This window comes from Mobula hypostoma, chromosome 2 (genome assembly GCF_963921235.1).
Source record: "Mobula hypostoma chromosome 2, sMobHyp1.1, whole genome shotgun sequence".
In the NCBI taxonomy this organism is placed as follows: Eukaryota; Metazoa; Chordata; class Chondrichthyes; order Myliobatiformes; family Myliobatidae; genus Mobula; species Mobula hypostoma.
In genome coordinates, this window is record NC_086098.1 from 59,346,134 (window position 1) to 59,359,672 (window position 13,539).

Here is a 13,539-nt window from a genome sequence, read left to right on the forward strand (position 1 = left end):
CTGTGACTATGAATGAAATTAAATATCTCTGCCAGAGCCCAAAGGTTTCTTTGCTAGGGGCTGACCAGGGTTTTGGGCATGATAGAGACAAGGAGGTGCACAGGAGTGAGATAGATTGGTTGATTGAGTGGTGTCACAAGAACAACCTTGCACTCAACTTCAGCAAGACCAAGTAATTGATTGATTGTGAACTTCAGGAAGGGGAGCATACACCAGCGTGAGCAGTTTCAATTTCCTGGGCACCAGTACCTTAGAGGATCGTTCCCGGGCCCAACGCACTGATGTAATGACAAAGAAGGCATGCCTGTGGCTATACTTCATTAGGAGTTTTAGGTGATTTTGACTGTCATTGAAGACTCTCGCAAATTTCTACAGATGTACCGTGGAAAGCATCATTGCCTGGCAGGAAAACTCCAGTGCACAGGATTAAATGAGGCTGCAGAGGGTTATTGACTCAGCCAGATCCATCACAGACACAATCCTCCTTTTCCGTTAAGGACATTTCCAATAGCAGTGCCTCAGAAAGGAGGGATTCATCTTTTAGGACCCTCACCATCTTCACACATGTCCTCTTCTCCTTTCTACCACTGGGGAGAACCTACAGACTCGCACTCAACGTGTTAGCAACAGCTTCTTTCCTTCTGCCATCACATTTCTGAGTGGTCCATGAACACCACCTCATCATTCCCCTTTTGCATTATTTATCTACGTTGTAAATTACAGTAACTTCTTGTGTATGGCACTGTATTGTTGCCACTAAACAACAAATTCAGTGACACATGCCGTTGATAATAAAACTGATTTTGTTTCTGATTCTGACATTGTGGAATGCTGAGCCTGGATAGATACATGTAGATGGAATTCTCACCCGGCAGCTTCGGGAATCGAGCATACCATTTGCAAAATCCCACAAGGATCGGTATATTGAGTACAGCTCCCCATCTTTCTCCACACCATATGGTCCAATCTCTTCATTGTTTCTTTAACAACGTCAGTGTTTCACAGCTCCACTCGCATCGCTCAGCATGCAATCATGACAGCACCTCCTTTTCACTGCATGGGCCATCTCACAATCTGAGGGATTGCCAGGGCACCGTATGGTCTGAATGCAGTTGCCCACTAGGTGTACAAGTGTGGACTTTGGTGAAGAAGGGGGTCTAATGAGATGGGACTCAATAAGGTGAGTAGCAGCACTACCACCTCATTGTTCACCTGCACTGCACTTTTTCTGTAGCTGTTACACTTTATTTTCATTGTCATTGCTTTTACCTTGTACTACCTCAGTGCACAATGTAATGATTTAATTTGTATGAACAGCAGGCAAGACGAACTTTCTTCTGTATCTTGGTACATGTTACAATGATAAACCAAGTACAATTACAGTTCCATCTCCTCTATTAGCTTAAATGTGTAAACCACAGTTCCAAAGTGACATGTTGCAAAGCTGGTCATAATTGGCAAATAGCTAGTGAGTGTTCGCTAACAGATTTCTACTTTATAAAGTCATCTGTGAAGGTGACGCATGGCAGAATTGCTCAGCCAAGTGCAATGTGCATCCTCTGCCAAGTTATGGATGCTTCCAGTGACCTAGGTAACTATGTGTATTGGGAGAGTCTCCAGCTGAAGCAGCTTGAAGCCTGGGTTTCACTGAAGACTTTTGTGAATGGAACCTCCAAGGACATTGCACCCCAGCTTGTACAGACAGACAGGAAAAACAAGGGGATCAGTAGTCCAGAAAACCCCTAGATCCTTCTTCCTCACAGGGAGAGTTCCTTTTTTGCTTACTGGTGAGGGTAGCGATAGCTCAGTTGTGCTGGAGGGAGAAAGAAGAGTGAGAAAGCAATAGCAATGGGGGTGTTCAGTATTGCGGGGTGGGGGGCGGGGCAAGGCACACTGGCAGCCATGGAGATGACTCAAGGATGATACAGTTTCTGGTGCCAGAATAAAGGACTGACCATAGTCCACCTTTGTAACAGAAACATATATAGAAGGGGGATTAAGATACTGCAAGCATATCTTAGGGAATTAGAACAAATGTTAAGAAGGAAACTTCAAAGATAGCAATCCCAGTGCTGTTTGCTAACAAGTACACAAATAGGACAGGGCAAATGAACATGTACCTGGGGAGAGATGTAGTAGGATAGGAGACATTAGGTTGCTCACACTTAGGGACCATTCCTAGGGCAAATAAGACTGTCTGATTTAGACTGGTTATACCTCAACAGGTTGGGAATCAATATCTCTGCAGAGAGGTTTGTTAGTACTTTTGCTAGAGTTTGAATTGGCTTGTCAAGGGGATAGGTATAGAAGAAGTGAGTCAGGAGGGAGAGAAACAAAGCTATAAGTGAAAGTTAGAATTGGATAATACAAAATAAATAGCTGAAAAAACATGTGAAACTGCCTGGTTTCCTTGGCTGTGTAGGTCTAGAGAAGACACTCTCCAGTCCCGCCAAACTTGTGAGTGAGAGGGCTCTCCCACCCCCATACCCCGGTTTGTGTGGATGCTGTCTAATTTGCTACCCTTTTACAACTCATTGCCACGAAATAACAGGTAGTACACTGAGTACGATTGAAGGGTTAGTAAAATGAAACAAAAAGAGAAGGGCCCATTTTAATTAAACAGTCAAATATGCACAAGTTGGAGCTCAGCTCGAACTTCTCAGTCACTCACGTGCTGGGCCCTCAGTCAGCGTGAAAGCACACACCACCTTCCGAATGGTGCTCGCAATCCATCACAAACAAATGGGTCTCCCACCAGATTGTATCCTATGACCGGTTCTCCCCAGCGTCTCCTCTCTTCATCTCCCACCAAACCAAACAAAAAACCCTAAAACCAACCCTAGTGTCCCTGACTAAGAAAATTTCCCCCTAATTCTACCATTCTAATTGGCACACATTCCACATCATCCCTTATCTTCAACGATAACCCAAACAGGCTGACAGCAGAACACAAACACGAGGAATTCTGCAGACGCTGGAAATTCAAGCAACACACATCAAAATTGCTGGTGAACGCAATAGGCCAGGCAGCATCTCTAGGAAGAGATACAGTCCTCTTCCTAGACTGTACCTCTTCCTAGAGATGTGCCTGGCCTGCTGCATTCACCAGTAACTTTGATGTGTGTTGACAGCAGAACAGACTGCTCTTACAGGGCTGCTAAATGAAATACATACAGCATAACAGTAAAAATATGAACCAGGGCATTACACATGGAAAATACAAAAAGATCAGTGAGTGGCATTTGCAGCTCTGGGTTGGCCCTCCTCTCCTTCCTCTGCTGCTGTTGTTCTCCTTCAGCACTGTCCATATCAGGAGAAATGCGTCATCTGAAGTTTGTGGCAGCTTGCTCCACATTCAGAATGAGCACACATTCTCCCAAAGAGGCTGCTCCATCACAGATGTAGCTTCCACAGGACATCCTTGTCATGGTTTGAGCGCCTAACAGTTCTCAAGGATCTGCAGCTTCTGAACACATACTTGGCTGGGGCCTGCCAGGTATCAGAGTGCTGCCCTCTTCACCAGTTCTTCCGCCAAACAGAGTTTTGGTCTAATGGAAACCTGCAAGGGTGGTGTTTAAAGTGTATTAAAATCAATGCAATCTTGATGGCTGATGGCAGGGTCCAGTGGCATGGCAGGCCACGATAACATAGCCATTTCCCCATTTCACCTTCACAGCCACTGGGCCCACATTCTTTTCCTTCCCACTTTACAACTAAGGATTTTGGATTATTCACTGTTGGAAACTTTCCTTTGTCCTTACTGAGTCATATATGCCCCAGAAACATAACTCTTGAGATCACTGGAAGACGAAAGCTTCTCTCCCAGGGCAAGATGCTATTTGGAACAATCAACTTAAAAACTCTCATTGACAAAGAGACCCAAGATGCTAAGTTACTACAGGAAGGTTTTACTCTCAACAGGTCTTTTGTTATTTATGATTAAATGGCACTGGGGATCTTCAAGTCATCTCCAAAAGCAGGTGCAATAAGAAGGCAACATCAATCACTGAAGACCTACACCATCAAGGAAATGCCTTCTTCTCATTGCTACCAACAAGGAGAAGGTACAGGAGCCTGAAGACCCACATAAACAGCTTCTTCCTCTCCACTATTAGATTTTTAAAATATTTATTTCTTTTGTAAATTATAGTAATGGTGTGTCTGCTCTGTACAGATGCTGCAAAACAACAGCTTTTCTTTATCTAAGACAGTGATAATAAACCTGGTTCTGATTCTAATGTGAAACGTAATATCCCAACTTCAACACATTTAGTGGGATCTTCTCTGACAGATGGCATGACCAACCATGCAAACTGCAAGGAAAAACCAGCAGTGACAGGAAGAAGGCAGCTTCCAATATTATCATCATCGTAATCATCCACCTGCCGGAGGGGTTAAACTAAGATCTGGTCTTTGATTTCTAAGATTGGCCAAAGCATTGAAATATATTTAGGGAAAAACATGAGATGTTTCAGGGAATTTTGTCCCACATGACTTGATAATATTAGCTTATTAACTTGTACCTGACAGATATAATTCATTAATGGTATTCATTGGGGTACCTGTATTAAAACAAAACATAATATTGTGTGAAAAAAAACTGGTCACTTCAAGCAAGTCTGTGGATTTGGTTGCACTGCTGCTTTCAGTTTAGCACACAACTAGCAAGGAGAAAGAAACCAGCTTTTTGATGAACAAACAATGCAAGAGCGGTCAGGCAACTTATAACATCTTCTAGTCAATGTGCAAAGTAAATGTATTACCAAAATACATACATACAGTATATGTCACCAGGTATCACTCTGGGATTCATTTATTATGGTCCTTCACAGAAGGACAAAGTTAAACAATAGAATCAATGAAAAACTACACATAAACAAAGACTGACAAACAACTAATGTGCAAATGCAAAGACAAACTAATAGCAATAATAATCATAAATAAAAAGGATCTAGTGCTTTTCTGGCATATATGACAAATTAACTCTTCTCGGGCTTCCAGCCAGGTACAGGCGTCGATTTTAACCAACCTTTCAAAGACCAGCTCGTGTCATCTTCATAACGGATGATATCTGGGCAAGTCTAGTCCCTCCTGATTGGTTAGACCTCATCGAATCAGGTTTCCACTGTCCCACCTTGTTTCCAAATGAATTCCAGTAAACAAGGGGTGAAATAGCGGAAACCTGATTGGATGACGACTAACTAATCAGGAGGGACAGACAGCAGGGGTATAAATACCACCAGACTAGACATGCCCAGGCATCATTCCTGATGCTTGTCATCGAAACATCAGTTAAAATCAATACTTGTACCCGGCTGGAAGCCCATGAAAAGATTTTTCATCATAAATATGAAATTAAATAATCCTGAGTTGTAGAGACCTTGAAAGTGAGTCCACAGGGTGTGGGATCAGTTTGTTGTTAAGGTGAGTAAAATTATCCAGGGAGTAATATCTGTTCCTGAACTTGTTGGTATGAGATCTAAGGCTCATGTACCTCCTTCCAGATGGCAGCAGTGAGAAGAGAACAAGGCACTGGTGGATGCTGCTTTCTTGTGGCAATGCTCCTCGTGGATGTGCTCAATGGTGGGGAGGCTTTTTCCTGTGATGAACAGGGCTATATCCACTACCTTTTGTAGACTTTTCCATTCTGGTGCATTTGTGTTTCCATACCAGGTCATGATGCAACCAGTCAGGATACTCTATACGATGCATCTATAAAAGTTTCTCAAAGATTTCGATGACATACCAAATCCACTCAAACTTCTAAGAAGGTAGAAGTGTTCCCTTTTATGTAATGACACTTACATGCTGCTCCCAAGAGAAATCCTCTGAAATGACTACGCCAAGAAATTTAAAGTTGCTAGCCCCGTCCACCTCAAATCCCCCAATGAGAATTGGCTCATTGACCTCTGGTTTCTTTCTCTGGTTTATTCCAATACTATTTGAAATTAAAATCAAAACAATTGCGGATAAAAATAATAGAAAATGCTGGAAATAGCATCTGTGGATATAGGAACATAGTTAATATTTCAATTTGAAGACCATCTGAATTGGGTAAAAAACAGGAGTTTTAAGCTGTAGAGAAGCTAAGGGGTGTGATGGGTGGTAGGAGAGAAAGATTTGAGATAGGGTGATGTCAGCATTGCCTTGAGGGTAAGTTACAGTAGTCCTTTGGTCACTTAATTATTGGGTGCAGCTGGAGGGTAAGAACACACTGAAACATAAAGTGTTGTTAAATGCATGTAACCCATGCTCATGGAGAGAGACAAACTGAGCCAGAATCACAGACAGATGACCTACGACAGAATTGCTTGTTCTGGTACAGACAGTGAAACTGTGTTACCTGATAAGAGTTCAGAAAGCTGTAATGTGCCTGGACAGGATTGAGGCTCTCTTCCTAAATCTTTCACTGGGCATTTTCTTGTTGCTCTTATTTCCTTATGTTTCCCTTTCAATTTTTGACTGTTTTCATCTCTTGCCTTGTCTCTGAGGATTGATGCTGTGTTGGAAAAAAAGAGAAGAAAGAAAGTTTTAACCATAACCGAGAAGCCCTTCTTGGAACAATGTGCGCAGATTTCCTCAACCTTTGCAATTCACTGAAAAGTGCCTTCAGCACTCCAAGATTAAAGCTAACGATGGCTACACTTGTCTAGTAGCTATCCAATCAGACAATCAGCACAGGGTTTAGAACTGTGACTAATTCTGAAACAAATTCAATAAAGTGGGTAATTTGCAATTTGAAAGGAAGCCCATTGAAGAACACATTTCCATAAATGGAATCCTCTATAACAACGCCATCTGAGTAAGCAGAGACCTAGTCCTGCACTACTTAAGCCAATGGCAATACTCCAGAGGCAGAATGTTCAATTCAAACATGCTGATACTCTCCTCTCACTTGCTATTGCTAACAGCAGGGGATGAATTTCAAGGCATATGTGATTAACGCTTACAAAGCTCTCAGGATAAATAAATACTGCCTCGTCAGAGTTGCCTGCTTCTCATAAACCAATAAGGAAATAATCTATTTGATATCTCAAAATAAATGCCAGAAGTACTCAGTAGATCAAGCAGCATCTATGGAAAAGGAAATTATGTGGAATAGGATTTAATTTTTCAATTAACTTCATTTAGCTCTTAAAAGAGCCTAAAATAGAAATCAGCTCAGAGCGAAGTCCAGAACAAGGCCAATAGATCTGCTCTCCTCTCTATGCCGCATGACTTGCTGAGTAGTTACAGCATTTTCTATTTGTGTTTCAGAATTGCAACATCTGCAGTTTATGTTTGATTCTCATTTGAAGTCAGCTGCTATTGTAGCATCCTGGATGGGGCTTTCATATTTTTGGGAGGAACATGTATTTTAATAATACACAGAGGCAGCTTTCCATGTGGTGTATAATAATCCAACACTGGTGGTGTATTTCCAAATTACCTTACGAAGCTCTGTTTCCTTGAAAAATGAAATCACATTTTGTTCTCCACACTCAAACCCCCACTTCTAAAAATCACTCACTCTCAACTCTTCCAACAAACTAACTCACATGCTTTGCACTAGGCAAATGTAATTCTCCAATTCATTTGCCAAGAATCCTTCTGCTGTGTCTACATTTTATACAGCTTCTACCCTCAAATCTTTTTTTTCTGTTTAAACTTTCATTCATGCAGATTAAGGTATGAATATGAAATTAGAATGGCAGCAACGGAAAAAAAGCTGTAGAATCTCTCTATAGACTGGTGGTTAGAGAAGGGGAAAGGGTGATCACACACCAAAATAGTAATGTTTGCAAAGACAGATGGCAAGGCTGAAATACTTTGTATGTCTTTATGAAGATGGTGCTCCACGATGTCTCCTCCCCATCCAGTTTCACCGTGTAATGCCACATATTGGCAGTCCGAGAGAGATTAGCATTATTAAAGAAAGATTATCTTTATTTGTCACATGTACATCAAAACATACAGTGAAATGCTTCATTTTTTTGTTAATAGCCAACACAGCCTGAAGATTATGCCAGGGCAGCCAGCAAGGGTCGCCTTGCTTCCTGGGCCAACATGTCTTTCTTTGCTCTTCCTTCTCGGTCCTCATGCAGGGTCTTGATTTGAAAGGTTAACTTACAACTCTTGCCTCCAGAGATGCTACAGTATCTGCTGAAATATTCCAGCATTCTACTTTATGTTCTGGATTCCAGCGTCTGCATTATGCTGCCATTATCTCACTGGCAGCAAAAGTCTTAGAGATAATGGATGAAGATAAAATTGATAAGAAGTACCAGAAAGGCTGAATTGTTATGCAGAGTGGGTAGAGATTTATTTACTATAGATCAATATGCACTTACAATGCTTAAAGGTCTTGAAAATTCACCATAGAATCTGACAGAGCAATTCTGCAATTAGCATCTACATGGAGTAGTTGACAGAGCAAATAAACTATTAAAAATCTGTGTGGCAACTTCCTCAAAGGCATTTATCAAAGAAGCTTTCATTTCTTGAATACCCATTTGTATTTTATGCAAACCATCTGTTCATGCATGAGAATGCTCGCTGTGCAGGAAATTGCCATGATAATCTTTCGAACCAATTTAAAAGATCAGAGACAAAGAGTTTGGAACAAGTTAATAATTTTTAATTGTGTGGCCCTTTCAGTGAGTGAACAGTAAGTTTGTCCTTAAGAATTATGTGAACCTTTTGACATATTGTCGCAGGGTATTGCTGTTGATTGACAGTTGCTGATTTTCAAAATGGGGTATTCTGTTGCTGCTATCTTTATCTCTATTCATTTGTTTATACAAACAGCCACTCAGAGGAGGAGTTTGGATGCCGTTGAAGGATTAGCAGAACAGTGATCTATTGCAAAGGAAATAGGAAACATATTTCTTTGAGGAGAGCAGTAATGATGGTGAGCAGTGATGTGGTCCATAAGTTGGCAAAGTTGAGAGCTAAGAGTGGCCCATACCCATTTAGTAAGACCTTGATAGATCTAATCTTGACTAAGCTCTACTTCATTGCCTGTTCCCCATATCAAAAGAGGAATTAGCTCTATTTGTGACATGTACATGGAAACATTGAAACATACAATAAATACATTGTTTGCATCAAATAAAATCAATGAGGATCATGTTGTGGCAGCCCACAAGTGTCGCCATGCTTCTGGCTCCAACATATCATATCCTAAGTTTCTTACATGTACATCATTGGAACGTAGAAGGAGATCAGAGCACACATAGGAAACACATGTGGTTATGAGGAGACAGCAACGGGAATCGAACCCCGATCAGTGATCACTGTTGCGAACTGCTACTGTGCCATCTCTCTAAGTCAATCTTCAATAGATCTGATATTTCAGCCTCTACAATTCTCTGGGCTAGAGAATGTCAAAGATTCACAACCATCTGAAAGAAAATATCTCTTCTTATCCATCTTATACATTTTATTTTTAAGGTAACTTTTTTTATTGTTTCTTACTTCTAATATTGTATGTCTGTAAACTTGTAATACTACTGTGAAACTGTAATTTCCTTTGGGATCAATAAAGTATCTATCTATCTATTGATCTTAAATTGGGGAACTCTATTCTCAACCTATGTCCCTGGTTCTGGGTTATCCTTCAATGTCCATCCTGTCAAACCACCTCAGGCACAAGGGATAAAAAATCTCAACCTGAAACATTGACTCTCCATTTCCTTCTACCAATGCTGCCTGACCTGATGAGTTCTTAGAGCATTTTGTTGATTCAGATTCCTAGCATCTTCACTCTCTTGTGCCTCCACCTGGGAATCATATATCGTTCAATAAAATCATAAACCATAAGCCCAAAGATAGAGGCAGGAAAGTTGTTTCCACTAGTAGGTGAGACTAGAACTATAGGACATGGCTTCAAGATTTGGGAGAGTAGGTTTAGGATGGAGATGAAGAGGAGCTGTTTTTCCCAGAGAATGGTGAATCTGTGGAATTCTCTGCCCAATGAAGTAGTGGAGGCTACCTCAGTAAATATATTTAAGACAAGGTTGGATAGATTTTTGCATAGTAGGGGAATTAAGGATTATGGGGAAAAGGCAGGTAGGTGGAGATGAGTCCATGGCCAGATCAGCCATGATCTTATTGAATGGCGGAGCAGGCTTGACCGGCCAGGTGGCGTACTCCTGCTCCTACTTCTTATGTTCTTATGTAAGATGCTTGATTGTTCCCCAGGAATTAAATAAGTGAACGTTGATTGGACTCTCTCCCTCAGTGTCACAAAAACAATGGAGCTTGTTGTAGACAGCAGGAGGAATGGAGACAGGCTGACCTCTATTGGCATCACTGGCTTTGGCGTTGAGAGGGTGAACAGCTTTAAGTTCCTCGGCATAAACATCCTCCAGGATCTCACATGGTCTGTACATACCAGCTGTGTGTGGTGAAAGAGGCACAACAGCACCTCTTTCACCTCAGACGGTTGAATTTCTAAGGCAAGGACATGGTCGGCACATCTTTGCGGGCAAAAGGACCAGTATTGTGCTCTATGTTTTCTGTGTTTCTATGTTTCTAATTGAGAGCATCCTGACTGGCTGCATCACTGCCTGGTATGGGAACAGTACTTCCCTCAATCACAGGACTTTGCTGAGAGTCCTGTAGACAGCCTAGTGCATCTGTAAATGTGAACTTCCCACTATTCAGGACGTTTACAAAGACAGGTGTGTAAAAAGGACCCAAAGGATCAGTGGGGACCCAAGGCACCCCAACCACAAACTGTTCCAGCCGCTACCATCTAGGAAATGGTACCACAGCATAAAAGCCAGGACCAACAGGCTCTGGGACAGCTTCTTCCACCAGGCCATCAGAATGATTAATTCATGCTGACACAACTGTATTTCAATGTTATCTTGACTATCTTGTTGAACATAGTATTTATTATAAATTACTATAAATGGCACTTTGCACATTTAGATGGAGATGTAACATAAAGATTTTTATCCTCGTGTATATGAAGGATGTAAGTAATAAAGGCAATTCAATTCAATTAAAACTACAAAATACAGATGGGGATCAGGGAAAATGATCAGTCTAAAGAAAAACAGGAGAAAGATATAATTTCCAGATATCCCAAGATCAGACATCAAGGCGGGATTTCTAATCTTGACGTCTAATCACTGAGAGAATGCAGGCAAGACATTTAATACAGTGAAAGACATTTAAGGGACCTTATAGAGGAATCATGTAATGAAGATGGTGCTTTAAACTGTAAGGCAGCTTTGATCAGGCCTCAATTCTGAGGTGCAAGTAAAGATAATGGTAGTTTGGCCTTCTTTATAGCCAAGTCATGTAGATGTGGGTATATCACAGGAAGCTTACATTTGATCTTATGAAAACACTCAGCTTCCAAATGCCCACACATTTCACATTAGTCACAGGGTAGGGCGTATTGCACAAAAGGACAAATCCCTGAAGAAAATAGCCATAGTAAAGAAGGTAGTTATCTGCTGTTTAGCTCAAAAACTAGATGGAAAGTTCAAGTTTTTTGTCATTCAATGCATACATGTATACTGCTAAATAAAGCAACGTTCCTCTGGACCAAGGTGCACAACACAGTACATATATCTCATATACAACACACACTAATTAAGGTAATGGGGGGTTCTACTTCCATTCTCTTTTACTTCCGGTGGGCTTTGTATATAGTGTGCCTGCCATGCTGTACGGGTTGTAAAAAGCCTCTCTATATACGTAACGGTTTTGAAGTTTGAGATAAAGTTGTTTCTTCGGCATGAAGATGTCGAGTGTGCTTTTTTCAAAGTAGAAGTTACTACACCATATATATGGGAGAACGAGATAATGAGAGGCTAGAACTGGAACACTAAATTGTTTCAATTATTCATCAAAGAAAAGTGATAAGGACAATGCATTTTAGGCCATCTTGCAGATTGAGGGACCGACTATAAATAAACACATTGATCATACTAAACTACACCTGTCAGCTAGGACATGTATCCAAGATGCCCAAGGCATTTTTTGCTGGGAGAGCAAAGTGGTGTTGTTCTGGAGAATAGGCTGGATTAAGTCGCTTAGACTGAGGCAATGTGTTTTTGAAAAGATTATGGTCTTGAAGAGCCAGAAATTCCAAAGGTCACTCACATTTTAGGCCCAAATCTCTATTCAAAAAGATCATTGATATGGAGGCATCAAGAAATCTTGAGCTGGCAACTGCTGGTGCTGCAAGCTTGCCTGCTGAAATTTAAGTTAGATATCTGGGAAACTTAGTATCAGACAAATGCTCTGCAGTTACCTCATAAGAGAAAGTGCAATCTGGGATGAAGATACAGCTCCTTCCAGAAGATAGTTGTGATGATCACAGTGCAGGTGAAGATGCACCAGCACCATTGCATATGGAAATTACCAAGGGTCCACCTGATAGGGAATATGGATCTGGGACAGGAAGGAGATTCAAGCATTTAAACAAGGGACCTTTGTGGAAAGTGTAGGGCAATAACTCGGCTGAAACTCACAGGTGTTGCATACTCAGGACAACAAAAGAAACACGAAACTCATGGAGCCAAGGACTGAGGTGAAGGAACCTGGAAGTGAGTGAAAGATGACATAGAGTCATAGAGCAATACAGCAGGGATACAGGTCCTTCAGTCAAATAGAACCATGCCGACCATCGCCTCACCCACCTATTCCCAATTTGCTGCATTTAACCCTTATCCCTCTAAGCCTGAACCACCCACGCACCCATCCAAGCGCTTCTTAATTGACACTGTTGTACCTCCCTCAACCACTTCCTTGGCAGCTCATTCCATATGCTCCTCACCCTCTAGAGAAAAAGTTGTCCCTCAAGTACCCTTTAAATCGTTGCCCTCTTACCTTAAATCTGCGTCCCCTGGTTTTAGATCCCCCTCCTCTGGGGAAAAGAGTGCTTCCATCCATCTTATCTGTCTTGCTCCTGAGTCCGGTACGGCATTACTAATAAAAAGTGTGGCCTTGTGAATTCAAAAATGATGGCAAGAAAATGTTCCAGTGACTGTTGTGGGTGTGAATTGAAGGCCGTTTGCAAGACTGTATCAAAACAGAAGTGCAAAGCCATAAGAAGTAACCAAAGTACCAGTTGCTGCAACTGTTGAATCTCAAAGTCCCACAACTCCAGGTTCAGCACAACAGCTGCTTTCCCGTACCAGTCCAGTTCTTGAACTGAACTACCTCAGCAATAAACAACTATGACCTGTGATACTGCTGCTAGTTTCTCATTCTACCTGTACTTTGCCACACTTGTGTGCATAACAATAAACTCGCCTTGACTTGATAGCATCCGGTAACAAACCAAGACTCAGTTTATAATTATAAATACCTTCGTTACTGATATGATTTAGTAGCCTCTATGTTGTTTTAAATGGACAATTTGGTTAATTTCAAGTGACACCAAGAAGACTGAGGTAAAAAACGTGTGATATAATGTACAGTATTTACAACTCTGAGGTTAATTACATTGAAGCAACAATTGTGGAACAGGATGTGAGATTAAATTTGTATCAGATCTCTCAATGACTCATATGTGTAGTTGGCACTACAGAGATT

The 13,539-nt window shown here is 41.3% G+C and overlaps 1 long non-coding RNA gene across 1 annotated transcript in view; it reads right to left on the reverse strand.

Annotated features, from left to right (window-relative positions):
• Nucleotides 1–13,140, reverse strand: part of LOC134340326 (uncharacterized) — a 103,484-nt gene extending 90,344 nt beyond the window's left edge. Inside the window, exons 1-2 of the long non-coding RNA XR_010016525.1 lie at nucleotides 12,832–13,140; nucleotides 6,344–6,499 (exon numbers count right to left, since the gene is read on the reverse strand). This is a non-coding gene — a long non-coding RNA (uncharacterized LOC134340326). The remainder of the gene's footprint in view (nucleotides 1–6,343; nucleotides 6,500–12,831) is intronic.
• Between the last annotated feature and the right edge of the window lie 399 nt (nucleotides 13,141–13,539).